Source organism: Lipotes vexillifer, unplaced genomic scaffold (assembly GCF_000442215.2).
Source record: "Lipotes vexillifer unplaced genomic scaffold, Lipotes_vexillifer_v1.1 scaffold1495, whole genome shotgun sequence".
NCBI classification, from domain to species: domain Eukaryota; kingdom Metazoa; phylum Chordata; class Mammalia; order Artiodactyla; family Lipotidae; genus Lipotes; species Lipotes vexillifer.
Window position 1 is genome coordinate 1,385 of NW_006781409.1, and position 21,466 is coordinate 22,850.

The 21,466-nt window shown below is 38.0% G+C and overlaps 1 protein-coding gene across 5 annotated transcripts in view; it reads left to right on the top strand.

The window, feature by feature from the left end:
• Positions 1–21,466, top strand: part of RGS6 (regulator of G protein signaling 6) — a 188,270-nt gene that overhangs the window by 688 nt on the left and 166,116 nt on the right. The gene's annotated exons all lie outside the window — the stretch shown is intronic.

A 21,466-nucleotide genomic window follows, 5' to 3' on the forward strand; every position in this document is an offset into this window, starting at 1 on the left:
AAAAAAAAAAAAAAAAAAAAAAAAAAAGCCTTATATTCAAATTCTACAAAATGCTTTAAAGTGTTTTAACTCATTGTACTTGAACTCTTGAAAGAAGTTGTTTTAAAATGTTTTTCTGCATTACTTTGGGGTTTTTGTGTGTTTTCTGTGCTCAAATATCTCTTTAAAAATTGTTAATTGTGAAATCTATCAAACACATTGGTATAGTTTCAAGAAGAATAGAACAGGTCACATGTACCACAATGCCGCTTCATAAAGAACACATCCTCAGTACCTTAGAGCCTCTAGGGAATATAGTGGATGGCATCTACCTCCTTTTCCACCAGAGGAACCACTATCTACTTTTATATTAAGCAAATTGTTGCTTTTCCTCACAATCTTTCCACATAGGTGTGTATCCTTTACTATGGAAACCAATAACCAAATAAATTAAGATAAAATTTTAGATGATTCCCTAACTATCAAAATCCAGCTATTTGCTTTCCCATTTGGGGGAAACAAAAGGACAAAGTTTCTACTGCACACCAATAGAATGGCTAAAATAAAAATGCTGACAATACCAAGTGTCAGTGAGGTTATGGAGCAACTGGAACTCTCATATGCTGTTGGTGGGAAAGTAAAATGATGCAGCTACTCTGGAAGTTTCTTACAAAGTTAAACATATCCTTACCATGTGACCCAGCAATCCCACTCCTAGGTACTTATCCAAGAGAAATGAAAACTTGCCTTCAGACAAAAACTTGTCAATATATGTAGAAACTTTATTCATCATCTCTGAAGACTGGAAACAACCCAATTGTCCTTCAGTGGGTGAATGAATAAACAGACTGTGGTACATCCATATCCAGCAATAAAAAGGAGAGAACTATTGATGTATGCACCAACTTGGATTAATTTCGAAGTCATTTGCCTGAATGAAAAAAATAATCCATCTCAGAAGGTTAGATACTATATGAATCCATTTGTAGGACATTCTAAAAAATAAATAAACCAAAAGAAAATAAACTATAGTGATAGAGAATGGATCAATAGTTGCCAGGGATTGGGAGTTGGGGGAGTTTTGGAGTGACATAACAGTTCTGTATTCTGATTGGGTTAGTGATGGTGACATGAATCTATACATAGGTCAAGATTCATAGAACAGCACACTAAAAAAAAAACAAAAAAGAGTCAATATTACTATATATTACTTCAAAAAATAAATGTACTCAGTTGAGGTACCCGTAAGTATCCCAACTTATTATTCAGACTGTCACTGTCTGAACTCAAGTACCAAGTAGATTTGGATAATGAAAGATGCTTGCATTCTTAGTATTCTCTCATTCTGAAATTTATATAAATGGAATTATACCCTAATATTGGCTAGTATATATTATATTTTTTTCACCCATTTCTGGATTTTGCTTGATAAAATGTTCAGGATTTTGTATCTATTTTCATGGGCAAGATTGGTCTGTTGGTTTTCTTATTTACCCTCCTTGCTGGTTTTGGTACCAAATTTATGCTAGTTTCAGTACTAAATTTATGCTAGTTTCATAAGATGAACAATGGCATATATCTCTTTCATTGACATTGTGGTGTTCTCTGAAAAATAATTTTACCTTTAATCTAGCTTTCAGGTGTTTATTTCAATTATCCTATTTTTATTTATTAAAGTTCCATCTGGTTCTTCTTTCAGTATGCCTGGTCATTCATTCAACAAATATTGACTGGGTATTTACCATTTTCTAAGCATTGTTGGGCACTGGGGATTCAGAAGTAAATGAAACAGGTCAGAATTTCTGCTCTCATGGAATTTAGATTCTAGTAGAGGAGATAACAAAATAAATAAGGAAAATTTGCAGAATTTCCATAGTGATAAAGACCAGTGAAGAAAATAAGTATGAAAAGGGGATAGGAGTGTTAACATTTTGGAACTAGTGGCCAAGCAAGAACTTCCTGAGAAGGTAACATTTGAGTAAAGATGGATGGAGATGAGGGGTTGCATTATGTGGATATTGAGGGAACAAATATTCCCGAAAGCCAATGCTAAAACTCCAAGGCAGGCATGTTCCTGGTGTTTTGAGGAACTAAGAAGAGGGGACTAGAATAGAGTGAAGGAAAGAAAGGATAACAGAGATGAAGTCAGAGTGATAATGGTGAGCTAGATCGTGTAGCTTCTTGGTCATTATAAGGCCCCCGGAGGACTTTGAGCATGGGGTGAAATGCTCTGACTTACATTTCAACAGGATCACTCTATTGCTTTCTACGTACTCTGGGGAGTTGGGAGGTTAAGCACCAGATAGGAGGCTATTGTAAAAATGGTGACTCAGACTAGACTGTCAGCATTGGAGATATGTGAAGTGGTCAGATTCCAATTCAAGCTTAAAGGCAGAATAGTATTTGTGGATAGATCTGATGTAGAATATGAGAGAAAGAAAGGAATTGATGATGACTCTACACTTTCGGGCTTGAGTGACTAGAAGAACAGAGTTGCCATTAAGTTCAATGACAAAGACTGTGAATGGGGCAGGGGGGTTGTTTGTTGGTTTAGCTGAAGTATAAGAAATCAAAGAATTTATTTTCATTTTTATTTTTTAATTGAAGTATAGTTGATTTACAGTGTTGTGTTAGCTTCAGGTGTACAGCACAGTGATTCAGTTATACATACATATGTATATTATTTTATTATTATTACAAAATATTGAGTTATTACAAAATATTGAGTTCCCTGTGCTATACAGTAGGTCCTTGTTGGTTATCTATTTTATATACAGTAGTGTGTATATGTTAATCTTAAACTCCTAATTTATCTCTCCCCGCCCTTTCCCCTTTAGTAACCATAAGTTTGTTTTCTGTGTCTGTGGATCTATTTCTGTTTTGTAAATAAGTTCATTTGTATCATTTTTTTTTAGATTCCACATGTAAGCAATATTATATGATATTTGTCTTTCTCTGTCTGGCGTACTTCACTTTGTATGATAATCACTGGGTCCATCCATGATGCTGCAAATGATTATTTCATTCTTCTTTATGGCTGAGTAATATTCCATTGTGTATGTATGTGTATGTGTGTGTGTGTATATATATATATATATATATATATATATATATATATACCATATCTTCTTTATCCATTCATCTGTCAGTGGACACTTAGGTTGCTTGCATGTCTTGACAATTGTAAATAGTGCTGCAATGAATATTGGGGTGCATGTATCTTTTTGAGTTATAGTTTTATCCAGATATATGCCCAGGAGTAGGATTGCAGGATTATATGATAACTCTATTTTTAGTTTTTTAAGGAACCTCTATACTGTTCTCTATAGTGGCTGCACCAATTTACATTCCCACCAGCAGTATAGGAGGGATCCTTTTACTCCACACCCTATCTAGCATTTATTATTTGTAGACTTTTTGATGATGGCCATTCTGCCCAGTGTGAGGTGATACCTCATGGTAGTTTTGATTTTCATTTTTCTAATAATTAGTGATGTTGAGCATCTTTTCATGTGCCTCATGGCCATATGTATGTCTTCTTTGGAGAAATGCCTATTCAGATTTTCTGCACATTTTTTGATTTGGTTGTTTGTTTTTTTGATATTGAGCGGTATGAGCTGTTTGTGTATTTTGGAAATTAATCCCTTGCCAGTTGCATCATTTGCAAATATTTTCTCCATTCAGTAGGTTGTCTTTTCATTTTGTTTATGGTTTCCTTTGCTATGCAAAAGCTTTTAAGTTTAATTAGGTACCATTTGTTTATTTTTGTTTTTATTTCCATTATTCTAGGAGATGGATCCAAAAAGATATTGCTGCAATTTACATCAGAGAGTGTTCTGCCTATGTTTTCTTCTAGGAGTTTTACAATATCTGGTCTTACATTTAGGTCTTTAATCCATTTTGAGTTTATTTTTGTGTATGGTGTTAGGGAGTGTCCTAATTTCATTCTTTTACATGTAGCTGTTCAGTTTTCCCAGCACCACTTATTGAAGAGACTGTCTTTTCTCCATTGTATATCCTTGCCTACTTTGTTGTAGATTAATTGGCCGTAAGTGCATGGGTTTATTTCTGGGCTTTCTAACCTGCTCCATCTATGTGTCTGTTTTTGTAAAAACTTAATTTTTAGACATGTCAAATTTTAGGGACCTATTATACATTCAACCGGAAATAACAAGTAGGCACTTGGGTTTGTGGCTCTAGATTTTTCAGGGAGAGTCTGAGCTGGGATATAAGTCATCGGCATATGGATGGTATTTAAAGCCATGGAATTAATGAGCTCACCAAAGGAGTGAGTGTAGGTAGAAAACATAATCCAAGTCCTAAAACTTGGGATACTCTAGTATATAGAGGACATGGAGAAAAGAAGAAATCAGCAAAACAAATTGCGAAAGAGTAGCTGGAGACAAGGAATATCAGGAGGATATGGTTTCTTGGAAGCCAAATTTAACAGAAAGTATTTCAAGGAAGAGTAGAGTTGATCTACCATATCAAATGTAACTGACAGTCAAGTAAGATAAGGACTGAGAATCGACCACCAAATTTAGCAACATTGACTTCACTGCTGACCTTGATAAGTTCGTGTTCCGTGAAGCACTGAGAGCAAAAAGCCTAACTGGGGTGGGTTCAAGTCAGAATGGGAGGAGAGTGAGTTGAGGTAGTGAGTATTATTAGCCTTCATAGGCGTTTTCCTTAAAAGGAAGAAGCGCAGTAGTATCTACATGGGTAAATGAGATTAGAATATGTAGGGTTTTTAATTAGTATGAAAGTCACAGTATGTTTGTATGGTGATGAGACTGATTCAGTAAAGAGGAAAAAATGGTGCAGGAGAAAGAGAGAAAATTCGAGGACTGATTTCGACAAGGAGGTAAGGGACTGAATCTGATGCACAGGTACATGGTAGCTTTAGCTAGAAACATGTACAGTGTATTCATAGGAAGAGGAGGGAAGGCATAGTAAATGCACAGAGGTACAAATAAGCACAAAGGGCTGGTGGGAGCTTGTAGAAGTTTTCTTCTAACTGTTTAAATTTTCTTAGTAATATGGGCAGCAAAGACAGTAGAGATGTTAAAGGACTGGGAAGAGATTAGAAGCGATGAAATAGTCATTTAGGAGAGTAAGGAGATTGGAATAGGGAAACAGAGTTTTGACTTCTAGGTAGCTTAAAGACCCTCTTGATTATTATTAATATTTATGAATTTAAAGAGAGGCAAATCGTTCTCCAGCCTCATTTAGCTCCCTTGATTTCGGGCATGTATCAGGTAGAAAATTAGACTTCATTAAAAGTCCTTAAAAGGCTAAAGCAAGTATGAGAGTGTGATAAATCAAAAGAGAGGCAAGAGAATAACTAAAATGATTGACCATTAAGTTTTTTTTTAAACATTAACTCACTGTATTTTTTTAAATTAATTAATTTTGGGCTGCATTGGGTCTTCGTTGCTGCGTGCGGGCTTTCTCTAGTTGCGGCGAGTGGGGGCTACTCCTCGTTGTGGTGTGTGGGCTTCTCATGGAGGTGGCTTCTCTTGTTGCTAAGCATGGGCTGTAGGTGTGCAGGCTTCAGTAGCTGTGGCTCACAGGCTCACTGAACCAACCTTACCCACTGGAGGCAGACACCAAAAACAACAGGAACTACAAACCTGCAGCCTGCAAAAAGGAGATCCGAAACACAGTAAGTTAAGCTAGATGAGAGGACAGAGAAACACACAGCAGATGAAGTAGCAAGGTAAAAACCCACCAGACCTAACAAATGAAGAGGAAATAGGCAGTCTACCTGAAAAATAATTCAGAGTAATGATAGTAAAGACAATCCAAAATCTTGGAAATAGAATGGAGAAAATACAAGAAACGTTTAACAAGGACCTAGAAGAACTAAAGAGCAAACAAACAATGATGAACAACTCAATAAATGAAATTTAAAATTCTCTAAAATTAGGGAATCAATAGCAGAATAACTGAGGCAGAAGAACAGATAAGTGACCTGGAAGATAAAATAGTGAAAATAACTACTGCAGAGCAGAATAAAGATAAAAGAATTAGAAGAATTGAAGACAGTCTCAGAGACCTCTGGGACAGCATAAAACGCACCAACATTTGAATTATAGGGGTCCCAGAGGAAGAGAAAAAGAAAGGAACTGAGAAAATATTTGAAAATATTATCATTGAAAACTTCCCTAATATGGGAAAGAAAATAGTCAAGTCCAAGAAGTGCAGAGAGTCCCATACAAGATAAATCCAAGGAGACACATGCCAAGACACATATTAAACAAACTATCAAAAATTAAATACAAAGAAAAATTATTAAAAGCAGCAAGGGAAAAGCAACAAATAATATACAAGGGAATCCCATGAGCTTAACAGCTGATCTTTCAGCAGAAACTCTGCAAGCCAGAAGGGAGTGGCAGGACATATTTAAAGTGATGAAAGGGAAAAAACGTACAACCAAGACCACTCTAGCCAGCAAGGATCTCATTCAGATTCGAAGGAGAAATTAAAACCTTTACAGATAAGAAAAAGCTAAGAGAATTCAGCACCACCAAACCAGCTTTACAACAAATGCTAAAGGAACTTCTCTAGGCAGGAAACACAAGAGAAGGAAAAGACGTACGATAACAAACACAAAACAATTAAGAAAATGGTAATAGGAACATACATATCAATAACTACCTTAAATGTAAATGGATTAAATCCTCCAACCAAATGACATAGACTGGATGAATGGATACAAAAACAAGACCTGGGGGCTTCCCTGGTGGCTCAGTGGTTGAGAATCTGCCTGCCAATGCAGGGGACGCAGGTTCGAGCCCTGGTCTGGGAAGATCCCACATGCCGCGGAGCAACTGGGCCCGTGAGCCACAACTACTGAGCCTGTGTGTCTGGAGCCTGTGCTCTGCGAGAACAGAGGCCGCGATAGTGAGAGGCCCGTGCACCGCAATGAAGAGTGGCCCCCACTTGCCGCAACTAGAGAAAGCCCTCGCACAGAAACGAAGACCCAACACAGCCAAAAATTAATTAATTAATTAGAACAGACATATCGATAATTACCTTAAATGTAAATGGATTAAATGCTCCAACCAAAAGACATAGACTGGCTGAATGAAAAAAAAAAAACAAGACCTGTATATATGCTGTCTACAAGAGACCCACTTCAGACCTAGGGACACATATAGACTGAAAGTTAGGAAATGGAAAAAGATATTCCGTGCAAATGGAAATCAAAAGAAACCTGGAGTAGCAATTCTCATATTAGACAAAATAGACTTTAAAATAAAGACTATTACAAGAGACAAAGAAGTACACTACATAATGATCAAGGAACCAATCCAAGAAGAAGATATAACAATTGTAAATATTTATGCACCCAACATAGGAGTACCTCAGTACATAAGTCAAATACTAACAGCCATAAAAGGGGAAATCAACAGTAACACAATCATAGTAGGGGACTTCAACACCCCACTTTCACCGATGGACAGATCATCCAAAATGAAAATAAATAAGGAAACACAAACTTTAAATGACACATTAAACAAGATGGACTTAATTGATATTTATAGGACGTTCCATCCAGAAACAACAGAATACACTTTCTTCTGAAGTGCTCATGGAACATTCTCCAAGATAGATCATATCTTGGGTCACAAATCAAGCCTTGGTAAATTTAAGAAAATTGAAATCATATCAAGTATCTTTTCCGACCACAACATTATGAGACTAGATATCTATTACAGGAAAAACTCTAAAAAATACAAACACATGGAGGCTAAAAAGTACACTACTAAATAACCAAGAGATCACTGAAGAGATCAAAGAGGAAATCAAAAAATACCTAGAAACAAATGACAATGAAAACACGACGACCCAAAACCTATGGGATGCAGCAAAAACAGTTCTAAGAGGGAAGTTTATAGCAATACAATCCTACCTCAAGAAACAAGAAACATCTCAACTAAACAACCTAACCTTACACCTAAAGCAGTTAGAGAAAGAAGAACAGAAAAAACCCAATGTTAGTAGAAGGAAAGAAATGATAAAAATCAGATCAGAAATAAATGAAAAAGAAATGAAGGAAACTCTAGCAAAAATCAATCAAACTAAAAGCTGGCTCTTTGAGAAGATAAAATTGATAAACCAAGCAAGACTAATCAAGAAGAAAAGGGAGCAGACTCAAATCAATAGAATTAGAAATGAAAAAGAAGAAGTACCAACTGTCACTGCAGGCATACAGAGGATCATGAGAGATTAGTACAAGCAACTCTATGCCAATAAAATGGAAAACCTGGAAGAAATGGACACATTCTTAGAAAAGCACAACCTTCTGAGACTGAACCAGGAAAAATACAAATAGACCAATCACAAGAACTGAAATTCAGACTGTGATTAAAAATCTTCCAAGAAACAAAAGCCCAGGACCAGATGGCTTCACAGGTGAATAATATCAAACATTTAGAGAAGAGCTGACACCTATCCTTCTCAAATTCTTCCAAAATATAGCAGAGGCAGGAACACTCCCAAACTCATTCTACGAGGCCATCATCACCCTGATACCAAAAGCAAACAAAGATGTCACAAAAAAATAAAACTACAGGCCAATATCACTGATGAACATAGATGCAAAAATCCTCAACAAAATACTAGCAAACAGAATCCAAGAGCACATTAAAAGGATCATACACCATGATCAAATGGGGTTCCTTCAATATACACAAATCAATGTAATAAACCACATTAACAAATTGAAGGAGAAAAACCATATGATCATCTCAATAGAGGCAGAAAAAGCTTTTGACAAAATTAAGCAAGAATTTATTATAAAAACCCTCCAGAAAGTAGGCATAGAGGGAACTTACCTCCACAAAATAAAGGTTATATATGACAAACCGACAGCCAACAGCATTCTCAGTGGTGAAAAACTGAGACCATTTCCACTAAGATCAGGAACAAGACAAGGTTGCCCATTCTCACCACTGTTATTCAACCTAGTTTTGGAAGTTTTAGCCACAGCAATCAGAGAAGAAAAAGCAATTAAAGGAATCCAAATTGGAAAAGAAGAAGTGAAACAGTCACTGTTTGCAGATGACATGATACTATACATAGAGAATCCTAAAGATGCTACCAGAAAACTACTGGAGCTAATCCATGAATTCGGTAAAGTAGCAGGACACAAATAATGCACAGAAATCTCTTGCATGCCTATACACTAATGATGAAAAATCTGAAAGCGAAATTAAAGAAACACTCCCATTTACCATTGCAACAAACAGAATAAAATACGTAGGAATCAGTGTACCTAAGGAGGCAAAAGACCCATGTGCAGAAAACTATAAGACACTGATGAAAGTAAGTAAAGATGATACAAACAGATGGAGAGATATGCCATGTTCTTGGATTTGAAGAATTAACATTGTGAAAATGACTGTACTACCCAAAGCAGTCTACAGATTCAGTGCAATCCCTATCAAACTACCAATGGCATTTTTCACAGAACTAGAACAAAAAAATTCACAATTTGTATGGAATCACAAAAGACCCCGAATAGCCAAAGCAATCTTGAGAAAGAAAAATGGAGCTGGAGGAATCAGGCTCCTGGACTTCAGACTATACTACAAAACTACAGTAATCAAAACAGTATGGTACTGGCACAAAAACAGAAATATCGATCACTGGAACAGGATAGAAAACACAGAGATAAACCCACGCACATATGGTCACCTTATCTTTGATAAAGGAGGCAAGAACATACAATGGAGAAAAGACAGCCTCTTCAGTAAGTGGTGCTAGGAAAACTGGACTGCTACATGTAAAAGAATGACATTAGAACACTCCCTAACACCATACACAAAAATAAACTCAAAATGGATTAAAGACCAGAATGTAAGACCAGACACTATAAAACTCTTAGAGGAAAACATAGGCAGAACACTCTATGACATAAATCACAGCAAGATCCTTTTTGACCCACGTCCTAGAGAAATGGAAATAAAAACAAAAATAGGGCTTCCCTGGTGGCGCAGTGGTTGAGAGTCCACCTGTCGATGCAGGGGACACGGGTTCGTGCCCCGGTCCGGGAAGACCCCACATGCCGCGGAGTGGCTGGGCCCGTGAGCCATGGCCGCTGAGCCTGCGCGTCCAGAGCCTGTGCTCCGCAACGGGAGAGGCCACAACAGTGAGAGGCCCATGTATCGCAAAAAAACAAAACAAAACAAAAATAAACAAATGGGACCTAATGAAACTTAAAAGCTTTTACACAGCAAAGGAAACCATAAACAAGATGAAAGGACAACCATCAGAATGGGAGAAAATATTTTCAAACAAAGCAACTGACAAAGGATTAATCTCCAAAATATACAAGTAGCTCGTTCAGCTGAATATCAAAAAAACAAATCCAAAATGGGCAGAAGCTTTAAATAAACATTTCTCCAAAGAAGATATACAGATTGCCAACAAACACATGAAAGGATGCTCAACATCCCTAATCATTAGAGAAATGCAAATCAAAACCGCAATGAGGTATCACCTCACACCAGTCAGAATGGCCATCATCAAAAAATCTACAAGCAATAAATCCTGGAGAGGGTGTGGGGAAAAGGGAACCCTCTTGCACTGTTGGTGGGAATGTAAATTGATCCAACCACTATTGAGAACAGTATGGAGGTTCTTTAAAAATAGAAGTACCATATGACCCAGCAATCCCACTACTGGGCATATACCCTGAGAAAACCATTATTCAAAAAGAGACATATAACACAGTGTTCATTGCAGCCCTATTTACAATAGTCAACATATGGAAGTAATGTAAGTGTCCATTGACAGATGAATGGATAAAGATGTGGCACATATATACAATGGAATATTACTCAGCCATAAAAGGAAATAAAGTTGAGTTATTTGTAGTGAGTTGGATGGACCTAGAGTCTCTCATGCAGAGTGAAGTAAGTCAGAAAGAGAAAAACAAATCCTGTATGCTAACACATATATATGGAATCTTAAAAAAAAAAAAAAGGTTCTGACGAACCTCGGGACAGAACAGGAATAAAGATGTAGACGTAGAGAAAGGAGGTGAGGACCCGGGGAGGGAGAAGGATAAACTGGGACAAAGAGAGTGGCATGGACATATGTACACTACCAAACGTAAAATAGCTAGCTAGTGGGAAGCAGCTGCATAGCACAGGGAGATCAGCTCGGTGCTTTGTGACCACCTAGAGGGGTAGGATAGGGAGGGTGGGAGGGAGGTGCAACAGGGAGGGGATATGGGGATATATGTAATTGTATAAGTGATTCACTTTATTATACAGCAGAAACTAACACAACATTGCAAAGCAATTATACTCCAATAAAGATTTTTTTAAAAAAGGATATGAGTTTTAACCATAATTACAGATTAAAAATGAACTTTGACTTGTGGATTTTATCCCAAAGGTAATGGGCTGCCATTAGAGGTTTTTAAGTAGGAGGATAAATCACATCTATGTGTTAGAAGTGAATGAAGGATTGAGCAGGAAGAGATAGGGAATCTGAGACTACTTAGGGAACCTTTAGATGAGAGAGTCTAAGTAGAAAATAAGGAGTAACCACCACAGCATCAGCTGAAACCACAGCTTTAGAGCCACACCTAATTTAATCTTCACAGAAATCCTGTAAGAGAAGAACTGGTATCTTTTCCATCTTATAATCGGGGAAACTGCAAATTCAAGAGCAGTCATTACTTTTCCTTGGTCGCAAACCTTGTCAGTGGCAGCACCTGTGCCTCCAGGGCCCACTGTGAAAGAATAGTAAGATACCAGACATCTGAGGAAAAGGTAGAATATAAGACTGATAGGACTTGGTGACTAATGTGAGGCCTAAGGTAACTCATTCAAAATTGTATCCAAGTTAACATGATGGATTGAATACATACATCTTTTCTCTTCTGAAATGCCACAAAATCATAATAAAGGATTTTTTAAAAGATGTCATCCCAAAGTTGGAGGCCGTTATTATAATTATCGAACATGGAAAGTAAACATCATCCTTGGACTAAATGTCCTTGAAAACATAGTCCAATACAAAGGGCAAACAATGCCCATTGTTGTGTTAGTTTCTGCTGTATAACAAAGTGAATCAGCTATACGTATACATATATCCCCATATCCCCTCCCTCTTGCACCTCCCTCCCACCCTCCCTATCCCACCCCTCTAGGTGGTCACAGAGCACCGAGCTGATCTCCCTGTGCTATGTGGCTGCTTCCCACTAGCTAGCTATTTTACATTTGGTAGTGTATATATATCAATGCTACTCTCTCACTTCGTCCCAGTTTACCCCTCCCCTTCCCCATGTCCTCAAGTCCATTATCTACATCTGCATCTTTATTCCTGTCCTGCCCCTAGGTTCTTCAGAACCTTTTTTTTTTTTTTTAGATTCCATATCTATGTGTTAGCATACGGTATTTGCTTTTCTCTTTCTGACTTCACTCTGTATGACACACTCTAGGTCCATCCACCTCACTACTAATAACTCAATTTCGTTTCTTTTTATGGCTGAGTAATATTCCATTGTATATATGTGCCACATCTTCTTTATCCATGCATCTGTTGACGGACACTTAGGTTGCTTCCATGTCTTGGCAGATCTTTATTAATAATAAATATTATATAAAAATAAACATAATACATTTAAATAAATAAATTTAGCAAAAGTAATGTTAACCTTTATTGATTTAACCTAATATAAAAATTTGAGGAAGCTCTAGGTGTGGGAGAGAAGACACCGGAACACACTTGGTCATGCTGAGTAGGAGGTTTTAAATGGGCATTTAGGTGGTGCTGTCCAGGAGACAGCTGGAAGTGAGGGACTTGAAGTTCTAGAGAACATTTTCTGTAAGAGATATGGACTTGGGAGTCATCAGAGCCTTAGTGGCAGGGGTTTCCAGGGACATGACTGGGTACTAAAATTTGTACATCTTCATCTGCAAGCTATGTACCAGTCTGTCCCTTACTTAGCCTGAGATAATCTGTTAACCCACTCCCATCTTCTATGATTTTGATTTGAAATTTCCCTGCCAACATCAGGACGGCATCTTCATCTCTCAGATAGGACCTCATAGGTTAATTCACAGACCTTGGTAGAATGAAGAGAGTAGAGGAATGCGCATTGGTTCATCTGTGGGTCAGATGTCTCGGGGTTAGGAAGGCCATCCCAGGAAGTAAATGTACTGAGATAAGGAATGGGTATAAGGGGAAGATCAAACACAAGAGATAACCATTAGAACACAATTCCTCCCTCAATAGTGAAAAAGTAAAAGGTATAAGGGGTGAGGCTTAGCAAATAAATGACCTTCAGGGAACACAGATGGAGAATTAGAGAAAGAAAAATAGGGAAGAAAGAGAACCTAGTATTAGATCAAAAGCCAAGGCTCATTGCCTTTTGGGAGGGAAGGCTCATTCATAAGAAGAAGAGTTGCCAACCCCTCTCACCTTCCAGAGGCTTAGTATTTCTGGGCAAGGTGCCCACAGAAAGGGCACTTCCTGATCACCTTATCACTCCCTTTCAGGACAGCAGGTCAGCCTCCTTGGACTGTCCTTTTTGAACAGTAAGTAGATTACAAAGATGGTGGTTGGAGCCAAAATGGGGAGGTTTCTGAGCTTCCAACTTCCAGCCTGCCAGCCTTCTCCACTCCCCACCTGCCCTGCATGTGACAGACATATCCTGGGCCTAATGCCTGCCAACTCCAGGAAAACAGCCAGCTCGTATGGCCTTGCCCAGCTGTCTTAGGCAGTCATTCCAGGACAATTCTCTGTCATCTGAATGTCATGAGGAATTTGCCAGAGAGTTTGAAGATTAATTTCTTCCAGGCCACCCTCAGAAACACAAATTCCTACCATCTAAGAGCCATAAGATATATCTAGTCTCACTTCTTTTTGCAGACAGGAAAATCGAGTCCCAGAGAGATGATGTCATATGCTCAAAAATCACACAGCTTCTTAGGGACCAAACCAAGAAAGAATCTGGATTCCTTGCTACAATTACAGTGTTGTTTCCATTACCTTATGAGGAAAATTATAGACTCTTGAATTGGAACAGTTCCTTTTAGGTGTCTGATGCATTCCCCCCAAACACGAGAATCACTTGGGTAGCTTATTAAGAGTACACATCCAAGGACATCCCTATGTGCCTGGTCTCCGGAACCTCTGGTTTTAGCATCTGCCCAGATTATCTAATACAGCCTGTTTGAATGTGGGAATCAGTATAACTTCCACATTCCTGCCAAGTGCTCTGCAGCCTCAGCTTTAATAACCTCCAGGGATGAATGTCATCATCTCTCATTCCCGCTTTGGACAACTTTGACCTTTAGAAATTTCTTCCTTATAGTGAACTGAAACTTATCCACAGCCAGACCTGTTGCTTCAACCCATTAGTCCCAATTCTACTTCTCTCTCACAATCAAGAAACAGAGGAATGAACGTGATTAAAAGTATACCCACATAGGGACTTCCTGGCAGTCCAGTGCTTAGGACTTCATGCTTCCACTGCTGGGGGTGCGGGTTCGATCCCTGGTTGGGGAACTAAGATCCCACATGCTGCAAGATGTGGCCAAAAACAATTTTTAAAAAGAATTATAAAAAAAGTATCCCCAGGCTTCCCTGGTGGTGCAGTGGTTGAGAGTCCACCTGCCGATGCAGGGGACACGGGTTCGTGCCCCAGTCTAGGAGGATCCCACATGCTGCAGAGCGGCTGGGTCCGTGAGCCATGGCCGCTGAGCCTGCGTGTCCGGAGCTCGTGCTCTGCGACGGGAGAGGCCACAACAGTGAGAGGTCTGTGTACCACAAAAAAAAAAAAAAAAAAAAAAGTATCCCCACATATCCCCACATAGCTCTCCTTGTAAATTTTTATGATACAGTAATTTTCAGATTGTAATGCTAGGTGTATACATGGATTTTTATTCTGCTTATCTCAACACATTTTTTCATGTGTATATTTCTATCTCTTCATAGTCCACAAATTTCTTTTTAATGGCTTTATGGTGACATAAACATTTAAAAGTATTTTCCTTATGGATTCTTGGCAGTACAGTCTGGGTGAAAGAGTCTAGGGCTATAAACTGCTTGTGTGACCATTGACCTGGTCATCAGCCTTTTGGGCCTCAGTTTCCTCATCTGTTAATTAATAGGTTTGGATTAAACAGTATCTGTGGTCCATTCTGGCTCTGACCTTTTGCGATTCTTCAGTGTATGAAAAATGTGTAGGAAGGCCTGTCTGAAGTTAGTTCTTTTCACTCACTCCTCTAGATGGTCTAATTGAATATATCCCTGGGTTAATCCAAGTCATCAGTTTTCTCTTAAACTGTGATTCTGTCAGATCAGAAAACAAGAGAACTGGGTTAGGAAACTGGAGCATTACCCCAAATTGGTCAACATTCTTGACCGTTGTTATTCTCGTTCTGCTTCCATATCATTGAAAGTGAAAGGAACTGACAAAAATAACTCAATTTAGAGATAATTTTTTGGTTGCCTGTAGCAGACCGAAGTGTGGCCCCCAAAGATATCAGGTCCCAATTCTTGTAACCTATAAATATTATCTTATATTGATAAAGGGTGTTTGCAAGTGTGATAAAGTTATGGATCTTGAGATAGGGAGATTATCCTAGATTACTCAGGTGGGCCCTAAATGCAACCAGATGTATCCTTTTTTTTTTAATTTACTTATTTTTGGCTGTGTTGGGTCTTCGGTGTTGCACGAGGGCTTTCTCCACTTGCAGCGAGCAGGGACTACTCTTTGTTGCAGTGTGCGGGCTTCTTATTGCGGTGGCTTGTCTTGTTGTGGAGCATGGACTCTAAGTGCATGGGCTCAGTAGTTGTGGCTCGTGGGCTCTAGAGCGCAGCCTCAGTAGCTGTGGCGCACAGGCTTAGTTGCTCCATGGCATGTGGGATCTTCCCAGACCAGGGCTCAAACCCACGTACCCTGCATTGGCAGGTGGATTCTTAACCACTGCGCCACCAGGGAAGCCCTCAGATGTATCCTTATAAAAGAGGGTCAGAGAAAGATTGGACACAGAAGAGGAGAAGGCCATGTGACCACAGAAGCAAGAGATTGGAGCAATGTGGCCACAAGCCAATGAGTGCCAGAAGCCACCAGAAGCTCCCCTAGAGCCTCCAGAGGGAGTGTGGCCCTGCCAACACCTTGGCTTTGGCTCAGAACTATGATAGAAAAAATTTCTGTTGTTTTAAGCCACAAAGTTTGTAGTGATTTGTACAGCAGCCACAGAGAACTAGTATAATGCCAAAATCGCACTACACATATTGTAGCATGAAAAAAATGACATCGTAGAAAATTAAGGTGTTATTAATTGAAAAAGAAACAAGCACAAGTTTACAAATGGTTTCTTTCAAAGTTTTAGTGGAAAAATATGTTATAATAGTAATCTTGAAAACAAATTGTATTGACGTACCTATGTGGTATATTTACTCCACAAGTAGTAAGCCTAAATTGTTTAATGATGCTATAACACAAATTTTATTTATCGACATCCTAATGTAGTGCAATATACCTTTCAGATATCCTCAGTAATCCTATTATTCCTATATTCATGGTAAATTAAATTCAACCAGTTAATAATATATAAATATAATATTTTTAATTAGCATGCCAGAATATATACATATGTAGGTGTTATTCCCTTCAAATAGTCACCTTGAAAAGTTGCATATTTATTTCAAGAGTACTGTAGTTGATCTGATTATTTCCAGAATTTCTCTTTGATAAGAACTTTTAAAGCTTCTAGAGTTTGTTAAAATGTCCTCAGCAGAAGCACAGCCATAAATCCATATATGTATATATACACACACCTACATATACATATATAGTCATAATTGATTTTGAGACTTCTGTTTTGGGAACTAGGGGACTAGCCTACTCAAACCAACCATCTGGCTGAAAGCAACTATAAATGCTGGCGGGAATTTTGACTTGATACCACTGGAGACCTAATAAGAGAGTGAAGCATTATTGGGCTAAGATTCACAGTAGTATAAAAATCCATAGATATAATCCTGGATTTAGGGACAGTTTTTACCCTGGGGACATTTGACAGTCCAAACAGGCAATTGCAGAGCTGAGCAGTGCTTTTGATAACATCACGGGATGAGGGTAACTAAAACTGAAGTCTGAAGACCACTGAAGATGAGGACCCTGAGAAATTCACTATACTTTAGATCAAGACTGTGGAAGACTGAAAAGTGAAATGAAAATATTCAGTCTTCATACAGACTGAAGACCAACTTTCAGTAATCAGGATAGGTCAGAAAATTCTAAATTCTTGACATTGGTGAAAAGTGATTCCAGATCATTAGTACCCCTGGGCACTTTGGAGAAGCAGATAAAAACATTTTCTAGAGGAAGATAACTTTATTCTAGTTCTCAAATCATTTCCACCAATGACTTTCCAAATATAAAGACAGTACACAATCAAAGATGCCAGCCACATAAGGAGAAAAGTAACAGGAATGAGAACTAGTAGAAACAATAGATGATTGAAACAAACTCAAAGGAACTCCAGATAGTGAAATTATTAAGACACTAACTTTAAAATAGCTGTCATGACTATGTTCATGACATAGATAGAAAGCAAAACAGAAAATTTCAGCAGAGAACTACAGACCATGAAAGAATACTCATATAACATTTTTAATAGAAATTCTAGAATCAGAAAAATTTAATAACCAAGGTTAAGAACTCGGTGCATGGGTTTAATGGCATATTAAATGTGGCTGAAAAGACAATTGTTATAATGGAAGATAACTCAGAAAAAAAAAATTCAGAATAAAGACAGAAAATGAATAGGATGAGCAATTGAGAAGAGAGGGTCAAAGACATAGAAATATGAGAAAGTTAAACAAATGTTTAATGGAGTCATATGTAGAAGAGAGAGGGAGTAAGGCAGAACCAATATTTGAGGAGAAATTGAGAATCTTTTCAAAACTAATGGAAGACACCAGCCCACAAAATCAAGAAGCCAAACAATCCTCAAGCAGAAAAAATTAATCTACACTTAGGCACATCATAGAAGAATTACAGAAAACCAAAGGCAAAGATAAAATTTGTAAAGACAGCAAGAGAAGAAAGGACAGATCTAACTTCAAAAAGGCAATAAGTAGACTGACAGCTAATTTTCTTGAGAAACAGTAGAAGCTGAAAGATATTAAGCTGAAAGCAAGTAATTATTGATCTAAAATTCTTTACAAAGCAAAAATATCCTTATACCAACAAATTTAACAGCGTAGGTGAAATGTAAAACTTCCTTGAAACACAAATTACCAAAACTGACTCATGAAGAATTTTAAAACTTAGTAGAAGTATACCTGTTTAAAGGAATTGAATTTAGAGTTACAGTTTTCCCCACAAACAAAACTATAGTCCCAATTGGTTTCCTACATAAAGATTTAAAGAAGTATATACCCATTCTACATTGAGGTGAGAGTACTTCCCAGCTCATTTGATGAAGCTGAGATTATCCTGATACCAAAAATAGACCAAGACATGACAAAAAAGAAAAGTACAGTACAATGTCTCTCACAAAAATAAATGCAAAATTTTGAAACAAACTATTAGCAAATTGAATCAAGTATTATATCTAAATCAGGAATCGGCACACTTCTTCTGTAAAGACCATGTGGCAAATATTATAGACTTTGTGAGCCACAGTCTCTGTTGCAATTATTCACCTCTGCCATTGTAATGCAAAAGCAGCCACAGATAACATGTCAACGAGTGGGCATGGCTGTATTCCTATGAAACTGTTTACAAAAATAGATGACAGGCCATAGTTTGCCTACTCTTGCTTTAGATGCATCTAATAAACAAGATATTGAGCAAAAGAAGGCAGATGCAGGATATATACTGTATGATTTCATTTATATAACATTCAAAAACCAAACTATGGAATGATAGCATTGAGGAATATATAATAGGTAATAAAAGTGATAGGAAAAGGATGGAAGTGACTACTCTTTACTTACAGGCAGGTATTGATTGGAACAAGACATTCAAGGAACTCCTGGAATGTTAGGGAAATTTCTTTAATCTCTGTTATGGTAACATGAATGTTTTCTTTAAAGAATTTAAACAGTACATATTGTATGTAATATTTCATGATTTAAAAAAAGGTGCTTTTTTTTAAAGTAAAAAGTAGTTTGAAGTCAGTTTGGTGAATAAGGTCTGGGTAAGGCCAGTTGCCAGGGCAGAGTGCCTATTTTGGTTTAAATAAGGTATGACTGAATGAATGAAGTGGGTTTTCTTGCTGTCCTTAGAAACTGGTGCATAAGTTTATTTCCAAAGAGGATTTCCAAAAATATTTGTAGCATAGCCAATACTGCTTGAAATGAGGGTATAAGCTCTGAGGGGCCAGCTCTGAAAAAGACAATGCTTAATTAAATATTGACTGTGCTGTGTTTGCCTTAATAAATATAACTCTTCTATAAGACATTTTCCTTCGATGTATGCATTTTCACTTTCTTCTTCTGAAGTTCACTTCAGCAACAACATCCTGAAATTCTGTGAAGTTGTAATTGTGAAAGCAAAAGGCATAATATTCTTGGCCTTAGTGCCATTAAAATCTTACTCTAAATGTCATATTAATTCATCTTTTCACATTTTTCCCTGTTTGATTTTTTTTGCCTTCGAGAAGAAATGGTATGAAAAAGGAAAAGACAACAGCTCATTTATTAAAAGTGAAAATACACCACACAGTCCTCTAATTTGGACTCTAACATTTCTTTTTAAACACTTCTATTAAAAAGTCTGTTTCAGAGTGAGATAAAATTTGAGAGAATGAAGTCCAAATTTATTGTAAATGACCCAAGGTCACTGAGTCTTTTTAAAAGAAAGAATCAGAAACTGTCATGGGCACAGTGCCTGTAACAAGGGGTGGTAGGGTAGCAACAATGACTATTGAATTCATGGAATCAACTGTTGTAGCACAGAATTCTATACTCTAAATTGGCTGGATGTGTTGCTGGTAGGAAGACTCTAGCAAAATCATATTGCTGGCAGGAAGTCTATGTAGGGATTGTGAACATGTAGACCATTAACTTTCAGCTTAGCTGCTTTCGCAGTTGATTTTGTCATTCTGTTCTACTGAGGACAATTGTACCAGATAAAACTTTAATTTATGGAAACACAAAACATTTTTACTGGCATATTCAAATAATTATGGCATGTATTATGTATTAAAAAAAAATTAAGCCGAATTTAGAAGTTGTCATTGTATCATCCATAAAGGGTTTTTTTTTTTCCTTAAACACATTGACATCAATAAGGCATTCTCTACACTTAAAGCCTACTTCTACCCTCAGTTGCGACCAGAGGAAATTTGGAGTTATTTTTATGTAAAAGTTGGATTATAGGGCTTCCCTGGTGGCGCAGTGGTTGAGAGTCCGTCTGCCGATGCAGGGGACACGGGTTCGTGCCCCGGTCCGGGAGGATCCCACATGCCGCAGAGTGGCTGGGCCCGTGAGCCATGGCCGCTGGGCCTGCGCGTCCAGAGCCTGTGCTCCGCAACGGGAGAGGCCACAACAGAGAGAGGCCCAACTTGGATTATGACACTTAACCTAATAGTTTTGGGCTCTAAGACATCATTTTCTAGATCCAAGAACCATATCATTGGCTCAGGATATTCTACAGGGTTCTACCCTATAGATTCTTCAGATGTTATGCCCATAGAGTATTACTTTCCTGAACACTAATGATGACACCCAATATTTGTTGAGCTCATCATAGCTAGCACTTGTGGACTATCTATTATTGGCTGAAACACTCCCACCTTTATCCTGAGGTATGTAGGCAAACTGCTGAGATGGAGAGTGGGTTGGGGAGTCCAAAGAGGCCCCTCTTCAGAGTCACTGTTGTAGGTTTTTCTAAACAACACTTCCTAAATCCCAGCATTTCCTCCCTCTAAACCAAGTGAGGAGGGCTCCAAGAAAATCACTAGTGATGATTAGGAGTGCCACAGAAGGGGCACAATATGATCCTCTCCCTAACTAGATTCTTATGGAGCTCTTTAAGCCATAGTTCTTTCTTATTTCTGCCAGCAGGAAGGAAAACGTGGAAAAATTAATGGGAAGCTTAGCAGGTATCTCTTTGAGTTTGTGGATGTATGTGAACCAAGAGTGATGTCTGCCTCTTGAAGCTAAGAGGCTGGATGGGGCAGCCCACACCAACAGGCAAATAGGGACCATAGTGTGGTATGATATGCAAGGAGAAAGATAGGAACCTGGCCCCCAGGATACCTGTGACCCTTGGAGGCTCAAGGAAGGATCTCTGTGAAGACTGAAAAAGAGGTAGAAAGAGGAGAAATAAAGGATCAGAGCTCACCCTGTTCCACACGTCCCTCTGAAAAGTGATAAGAGATAATAAAAGTAATAAGAAGGAAAAGAAATGAGTTAAATTGAGATTAAATTGTAAATGCAAGTAACTGGAAAGCTAAAGGGTCTACCCAAGATGCCATTAAACAGTGGCAAAGGA